This window comes from Ischnura elegans, chromosome 3, assembly GCF_921293095.1.
Source record: "Ischnura elegans chromosome 3, ioIscEleg1.1, whole genome shotgun sequence".
In the NCBI taxonomy this organism is placed as follows: domain Eukaryota; kingdom Metazoa; phylum Arthropoda; class Insecta; order Odonata; family Coenagrionidae; genus Ischnura; species Ischnura elegans.
In genome coordinates this window covers 26327752-26336368 of record NC_060248.1, presented here as the reverse complement: position 1 = coordinate 26336368, position 8617 = coordinate 26327752, and the positions used below count along the sequence as shown (strand labels likewise).

Here is an 8617-nt window from a genome sequence, read left to right as displayed (position 1 = left end):
TTGTCAACACATATCTATTACAAAAACTACTGCAAGGCTCCCAAGCTAGAAGCAACTGGCTATTTGACTCATGGATTTAAAAAAATAAGAAATTCTGTTTGGAAAAGTGCTTTAACATGGGAAAAAAGCATTTGAAGAAAAAAACTTTAAAAAAATGTTGATTCTCACTTTTGCTAAATGAGTGCATATACATATAAGACATGGCAAAGTTTCTCCATGTGATGGTTGGAGCTCATGAATGAATAAGTAGGCAATTGCATTTTGAGGAGGAAAATATCCTTATCATTAATGTGCCACACATTTATTATAGATATTCAGATCTCCTTGGATAGATTTGTGGGTAACCTGACACTTCCATTCCTCTCCTAATTAAGTCTGGACGTTTGAGGAATGGACACTGTAAACTGATGCCCTGAATTCTGTACAAGGAAATCATTTCTAGGTATCCAAAGTTACGCAATTTAATATTTTGAAGAAGAAAATGGCAAATTGGATGACTAGATCTCTTGTGATTAGTGTGAAAACAGCCACACTGATTTGGCACACAAATCACTTAGCCGCATTGGCCGAGATGCAACTTAAAAAAATAGAAACTTTGAAAAACTAGCAAAAACTTGCTGTAGTTTAGGCCATTCCATGATTTAGATCTCCGAATTCTTCCAATCTTAACAATTAAAATAGATCTTCTAATGTAGTCTGGTATCGAGGCAAAAGTGACGACCTAGCTCACTGGCAATATTCACATTTCGACAGGGGAATAGCAGCTAAAGCCTGCTGTGAGCTACTGAAATTTCTATAGCTCCTGCAATAACAGCTACTTCAAAACATCTTAGTTAGCTACAGCTACTAGAAAATAGTAACTTCTGTAGTACTGTGCAACTACCATCCCTTTTGAATAAGTTATCCCATTCTTAAGTTCTACAGGTGTTATATATCGAACTTTTATAGAGCATGAGATCCTTTTCAACCATGTTTTTTTGAAATTATACCTCCCATGTGCAGAACAAAAAGTTGTTTTCATATGTTTGAATTACTTGGTAGTGGAATCTGCATCTGAAAATAATACATAGCAATACTATTTTCTCTACCCTTAGCATGGAAGGGTGAACCTTGTATTACAAGATGTTTAATAATTATTTAAATTTACTTTATATGAGCTCCCTAAACAGGAGCACCTTGCCAAAAAAGTATCCAGACCAAAATTATTCCTCCTTGCCCAAACCCATATAATAATCTAAGGAATACTTACACCTCTCTCTCATGCCTTGCTATAGCATGTTTCAGCCAACTCTTCACTGTAACTTCCACACTAGAATTGGTGGCTGTAGCGTCCTGGTTCAGTGCAACATCTGTAAAGGATGAAGACAAATAAGTATATACTGACAATTATAAGAAGACAGACATACAAACTTATAAATAAAGATAGGAACTAAATAAAAATACAGATATGCTATTTTTATTCAACTCCACTAAATGAAAGCTATAGTCAGTAGATGCCTCCAGGTAAATATACCAGGTTCAAGATACTCTACACCAAAATGTGTACCGATGGCTGTACGGAAAGATGCACAAGTTCTATTTTCTGGGTGTAAGATTTCATGCAGCAGTTTGAGCAAATAAATGAACCATGAAACATAGCCGTAAGGTTTGTTTACACAATATATCACTTACAATTAGACCTTGTTTAGATTCATCCCGAGTTTCTCACTGCAGTGAGAAACTCGGGATGAATCATGTAGTCCTATGGTTTCCCCTAAATTAAATGCATGGATGACTAATAGCACAGTTACTTAGTTTATAGTTAGATTAGTTTATAGTTTAGTAGGTTAGCAAAGTTTGACAGAAAAATTATATTAAACGCTATAAAGTTACGTAGGAATTGTAATTTTTTAATCCCTAAGCCTTATCTTTACTGAAATAATAGATCATTTATTTATTTAGGACCTAAAATTTTTACTTATTAACCTAGTTCCATTACACTGATAAAGAATATAAATACTTTTTGTAAAAAGGCTAAACATTGGTGGTTATCCTATCATAACATTAACGTTCTTTTTTGATGCGTGTGTGAATATCGAAATATATATATATCGAAAGAAATGACACGGTGTAGTCCGATTTCAAAAAATTAATAATTTACGTGAAACCTAGTAAACATACATGCGTGTAGCAAAATCCCCCGGTTACACGAACAATTCCTAGTTATATTTATTGCCAATAACCCTACTTTATTGCACTGATTTAGGTACGGAACCAAACGGAACCTTTGGACTTTCAACAAATTCAGCCTTAGCCTACGTTATCAAAACAACAGGTTCTATTTTATACGCTAGCACTTACATTATTTCCTATACGTTCTGGCGTACATATACTATCGTACAAGAACTTCTACTTTAAATTATATCATGTAAACAAGGAACAAAAGCGAAAATTTCACCATGAACAACGGAAAAAGACGCTACCTTTCGTTGCCAAGTAACGGTTTTACCAAGACGGTCATGTTGTTCCAAGCAGAGCCATATTTTTCCTCGAGATATTACAAGCTGAGTTATAAGAAATATAAGGAGCATGCGGAAACACTATAATGCCGCCAGTGAACGCCTAGAAAAAATTATTTAGATGTCACATCAAACTTACTTGGAATTCCGCTGCATCTTTGAAACCAGCCAAACCACCATGAAACCATGCTGACTCCGGTGTTCCGTTCCGGTTCCTCTGTTCACCTCTGTTAGAAAGGAGGAACGGAGGAATATGGAGAACACCTTCCTGTATCGCGGAGTAGCGGTAGATTCAAAATTCGTTCACCAAATTTCAAGACCAAAAAACTAGAATTTCCATGTAAAGTAAAGGAACGGCAGTACTTACCTTCTATTACCTATCCTTAGATTGGACAATTACAATGTCTAATCTGGGAATAAGGCCATCGATGCCGTGAAAATTTTAGGAGAATTCTCACCATTAAAAATTAAAATAAATGTAAAGCGTTATGTTTCATTAAAATACTTTCCAATCCATCACCTCTGAGATGTTTTAATCCCTAGAGAGTAAATATTAATTAATCAATAAGTTGAAAGAGTTCATTTAACCTGTAGGAATGGAATGTCCCGGAGACGGCTATGCGACGTCCGCAGGACATTGGTACATAATATAAAATTTCAGTAAAAATCGATAAATTCCATTATTCCTGGATTCACTCTTCAATGAAATGAGTAAAAAACACATTGACGCAAATAATTATCCAAAGAATGAATAATACCGGCGGGATATCTCAACAACGTCCCAGGGATATCTCGGACGTCATCAGGATATACGAGACTGTGGCGGCGCTGAATGCAGACGACACGGCGCCAAACGAGAATCAATTGTTCTGTGAGTTCTTCCAGCGGCCACGAGAGGATGCTCGGGCCGCCCGGGGCAAGGTCGGTAAAAGCCAGGTCGTGTCACGCACTTGACCAATGTAATCCGCCATCTTGATTCTCAAGCGCGGCGGGAATTCAAATTTTACGTGCATTTAAATGGGAGACATAGGTAAAAGGGAACACGGTTATCTCACAACGTAATCGATGCAGGGACATGAAATTTTTTTTATAAATAGTTAATAAAATGGAAATTTATGATACGTCTGTATTTTGAGTCTATGGTCCACGGTTCGACTCTAGAAAAATTGTCAAATCACGGGAAAAATAAATTTCGCACTGCAGCGCTCTGGATGCATGAGTTGTAAGGCACCATGTCTTGCTTCCTTATTTAGGAAGTCTGGTACATGAAATTTTCCATGGTCATAGATGATTATAATATACTTGCAAACACGGGCAGTTTTTGACACTGAAGACCTCGGTTCGACTCTAGAAAAATTGTCAAATCACGGGAAAAATAAATTTCGCACTGCAGCGCTCTGGATGCATGGGTTGTAAGGCACCATGTCTTTCTTCCTTATTTAGGAAGTCTGGTACATGAAATTTTCCATGGTCATAGATGATTATAATATACTTGCGAAAACGGGCAGTTTTTGACACTGAAGACCTCGGTTCGACTCTAGAAAAATTGTCAACTCACGGGAAAAATAAATTTCGCACTGCAGCGCTCTGGATGCATGAGTTGTAAGGCACCATGTCTTGCTTCCTTATTTAGGAAGTCTGGTACATGAAATTTTCCATGGTCATAGATGATTATAATATACTTGCGAAAACGGGCAGTTTTTGACACTGAAGACCTCGGTTCGACTCTAGAAAAATTGTCAAATCACGGGAAAAATAAATTTCGCACTGCAGCGCTCTGGATGCATGAGTTGTAAGGCACCATGTCTTGCTTCCTTATTTAGGAAGTCTGGTACATGAAATTTTCCATGGTCATAGATGATTATAATATACTTGCGAAAACGGGCAGTTTTTGACACTGAAGACCTCGGTTCGACTCTAGAAAAATTGTCAAATCACGGGAAAAATAAATTTCGCACTGCAGCGCTCTGGATGCATGGGTTGTAAGGCACCATGTCTTTCTTCCTTATTTAGGAAGTCTGGTACATGAAATTTTCCATGGTCATAGATGATTATAATATACTTGCGAACACGGGCAGTTTTTGACACTGAAGACCTCGGTTCGACTCTAGAAAAATTGTCAACTCACGGGAAAAATAAATTTCGCACTGCAGCGCTCTGGATGCATGGGTTGTAAGGCACCATGTCTTGCTTCCTTATTTAGGAAGTCTGGTACATGAAATTTTCCATGGTCATAGATAATTATAATATACTTGCGAACACGGGTAGTTTTTGACACTGAAGACCTCGGTTCGACTCTAGAAAAATTGTCAACCCACGCGACAAAAATTTTCTTACTTCAGCGCTCCGGGTGCATAGGTACAAGGAACCATGTTTTATTCCTTTATTTATGAAATTAGATTCATGAAATCTCCCAAGGTCATAGGAAATTATAGTATACTTGATAACATGGGCGGTTTTTAGTCTGACGACCTCGGTTCGACTCTGGAAAAATTTACAAGCCAAGCGAAAAAAACATTCGTTCTACAGCGCTCCGTGTGTATAGGTACAAGGAACCATGTCTCACTTCCTTAATTAGGAAGTCCGGTGCATGGAATTTTCCACGATCATAGTTAATTACATTATACTAGATAATAAGGGCGGTTTTCGACCCTGAAGATCTCGGTTCAACTCTGAAAAAATCCCCAACCCACACAACAAAAATTGTCTTCAGCGATCCGGGTGAATAGGTACAAGGAACCATGTTTCATTCCTTCATTTATGAAGTTAGATTCATGAAATCTCCCAAGGTTATAGGAAATTATAGCATACCTGATAATACTTTTATTATTTTATTAAATAAAAATTAAATTATTAAAATTATATTATGTGGCGGTATTTTAGTCTGAGGACCTTGGTTCGACTCTCGAAAAATGCCCAAACCAAGCGATAGGATGACTGATCTAAGAGGGTTGTGAATTTATTAACATTGCTACTCCAAATCATGTATGTAATACTAGAACCATCTGCTTACCAATTTTCTAAGAATCATGACAAATAATCTGACTGCAACTGCATTTAATTCAGCACAGAGCAAATGCATTCCAAATTACACCCAGACCATTAACAATTAAAATACTTATTGAGATGAATTGCTGGATAGAAATAAAAAAAGCTGGCACATCGTAATCACATCCTTATATTATAATAAAATTCACTACAATCTCCACAGTTCAGTAAATCACATAACTATTTACAATTACAGTCATATAAAGTAATGTTTGATCATTAAAACAGAAAGTCATGGGCAATAGAATATTTTTCCAGAATAAATAAAATATAATTTTGTTGAAATAGTAGTACAATTTGATCAAACTAATTTCAAAACAGATGCACATAATTTAAGGCTTTTAAAACATCCATTTAAAGGTGCACTGCCATAATGTCTAGACTTTAAGGAATGATGATTTTGCTAATGCTGGCAAATGTAGCAGTAAGGTCCACACAACAGGTATCACCCTCAGGATTACAAATCCAGCCTGCCACTTAATGCATAGTATCCTGTCCCGGATTAAGAAGAACAGTTTTTCAAATAGTTCATGATTATCCACTGCACCAGGCTGCTAGAAAACATAACATATAAATACCATGAGACAAAGTAAACCGAAGAGTTAACAATGTAATTAATTGAACAAACCATTCAATTTGAGATGCACAAGTATGTTCATGGGAAATCAACATTCAAAAGGAAAAAGTTATGTTCATCCAAGTTATCATTATAGGTCAGTGTATAGAATACCCAACAACACTTAAACCATGATCCCGAAAAAATCAGAACTATGTAATTGTGTTTGTAGTTCATAGAATAATATCTTAAAATAAATGGATTGTACTAAACATCAATTCCATACTTAAAATCATCAACTTCTAAATATACTGATATTCCTCCTGATGTAAGATCCTAATAAAATCCTTGCAAACCTGAAATACAATTAAAAAGACCATCGGAAACAGTACATATTACATAATTTCCAAGGATTGCAGATTGCAGTAGTCTCACACATTATCCAAATATGTAAAATAAAGTTGAAATGCCATTCACCATTACCATATGCCTGCAAAATGACAAGTTCACAGCAATGCATAAGGCCTCATATACTCCAATAGCATATACCAGCATTGCATTATAATTTGCATTGCATTATATACTTGCATTATAACAGCTTTGCCCTGATTTTATCTAACTTAAGAGACAGATTAGAGACAGCTTATCAAACTTACTTCACCAACGTTACCAAAGATAATCAGACTTCACCATCCCCACAGGTCAAAAATACTAAGATTTTCCTAAAGCAATGTCCCTGATGGGTATCTCATTTGCTCCACCATTGAAGACAGATCAACCTAGAAGAAAGAAAATAATTATAAGGACATCCTTGGATACATTTCGAAAAGGCAAGACAAATGAAAAATGCACCTACTTACTCATGCTTGCCAATCATTCATCTTCATAGACTGTTTCCACCATGTTCCGAATGAGACTCACTTGCTCCCATAGTTAACACAGATGTTATTCCATTCTTCAAATCATTTAACAACTCTCATGGCTAACATGTTCACAATTCACCAAACCATAGATGAGAAAGGAACCTAGGGAAGTGATAACATGTCCATATGATAATAATAAACTCTCATTGAATGCTTATTAATTGTCTAAAGTTGAGGCCTATGTTAATTAGTTAGAAATTGTAAATATTGCCAATCCCAATAATGAATGTAATACTAGAATAATCTGCATGCAAATATTCCAAGAATCACGGCAAATAATCTGACACAGTGATGTCAGTGTGCACTCAGGTGAGCCTTTAGGTACATTAAAGATTTTACAAATAACTGCAATAGAGGAATATACATCAGAACATTAATTAGAATAGGATGGATTCCAAACTCAATCACTGATTTTAAGTCAGCAAATGCTGCACGGAGCAAATGCATTCCAAATTGAGCAATTAGACTCAGACAATTAACAATGACAAGACAATCATGGATGTAAATAACTGAAGCATAAAGCCTGTTAAATTGTAGGAAGTAGTTTTACAAATCCAGTAGAATACCTCGCTCATGTGTTAATTTTAATGGATATATTATGGGTTGAAATGCACTATAGATACAGGGTGGGGTACAGACATAATGGGTATTAAATGAAACGAAATGATTAATACCGAGCTAAATGCAGGAGATAACCCCGAAAGGAAAGATATGGTGCATCTCAATATGCAGTCAAACTATACTAATAATGTTGCATTGATGGAGAGAGAAATAAATCATCCAGGCTCATCATAATCACATTCTTATATTATAATTCACTACAATCTCCACGGTTAAGTTAATCACAAAACTGTATCTATATTCACTAAAGTCATATGAGTGTGCACTGATCATTAAGAGGGATAGTTATAATATGCATATTATCATCCTGGAATAAGAATAACTGTTCTTCAAGTAGTTCATCAATAACCATTGCACCAGGCTGCTAGAAAACACAACATATAAAAACCATTATAAAAAGTATACCAAATGCCAGCAATTCCATACTTAAAGTCATCAACTTCTTAAAATAAACTGATATTCTCCCTGATGTAAGATCCAAATAAAATCCTTGTACACCTGAAATAGAATTACAAACACTATTTGAAACAATACATGCTACATAACTTTCACAGGTTGTAAAATCTCACATATTAACCAAACATGAGAATAAAGTTAACATGTCATTCAGCATTTGCCAGCTATATGAAAGGCTGTTCATAGCAATATATAAGGTATCATATTCTCAAATAACACAAGCTAGCTCATGCCATTACTAAATACTACCCAGTTCCCAAACTAATCCTACAAAAATATTTTGTAGCCTATAAAAGGGTGGGAAAAATGTGCACATTAACATTATTGAAACAAGTTCTAATTCTCTTACATGACTTACCATTTTTTTAATAAATAATCCTCATGAGGCAACCAACTTCTTCCTTAAATTCTCCAGCCATCATTCCATAATTCAACTGATTTCACCATCACTCATGAATACCGTGTTAATGCCTCAACTGACCATAGATCATAATTCAACCTAGAAGAATGATAAT

The 8617-nt window shown here is 35.6% G+C and overlaps 1 long non-coding RNA gene across 2 annotated transcripts; it reads right to left on the bottom strand.

The window, feature by feature from the left end:
• Window positions 1-6055: 6055 nt before the first annotated feature.
• Window positions 6056-8113, bottom strand: LOC124154988. Of its 2 annotated transcripts, XR_006864087.1 has the most exons (4): window positions 8073-8113; window positions 6963-7127; window positions 6759-6881; window positions 6056-6100 (listed from the first exon to the last, which is right to left on the bottom strand). It is a non-coding gene; the product is annotated as an uncharacterized LOC124154988 (long non-coding RNA). The 2 variants fall into 2 exon arrangements; XR_006864086.1 differs by lacking the exon at window positions 6056-6100 and having other exon boundaries at window positions 6585-6881.
• Between the last annotated feature and the right edge of the window lie 504 nt (window positions 8114-8617).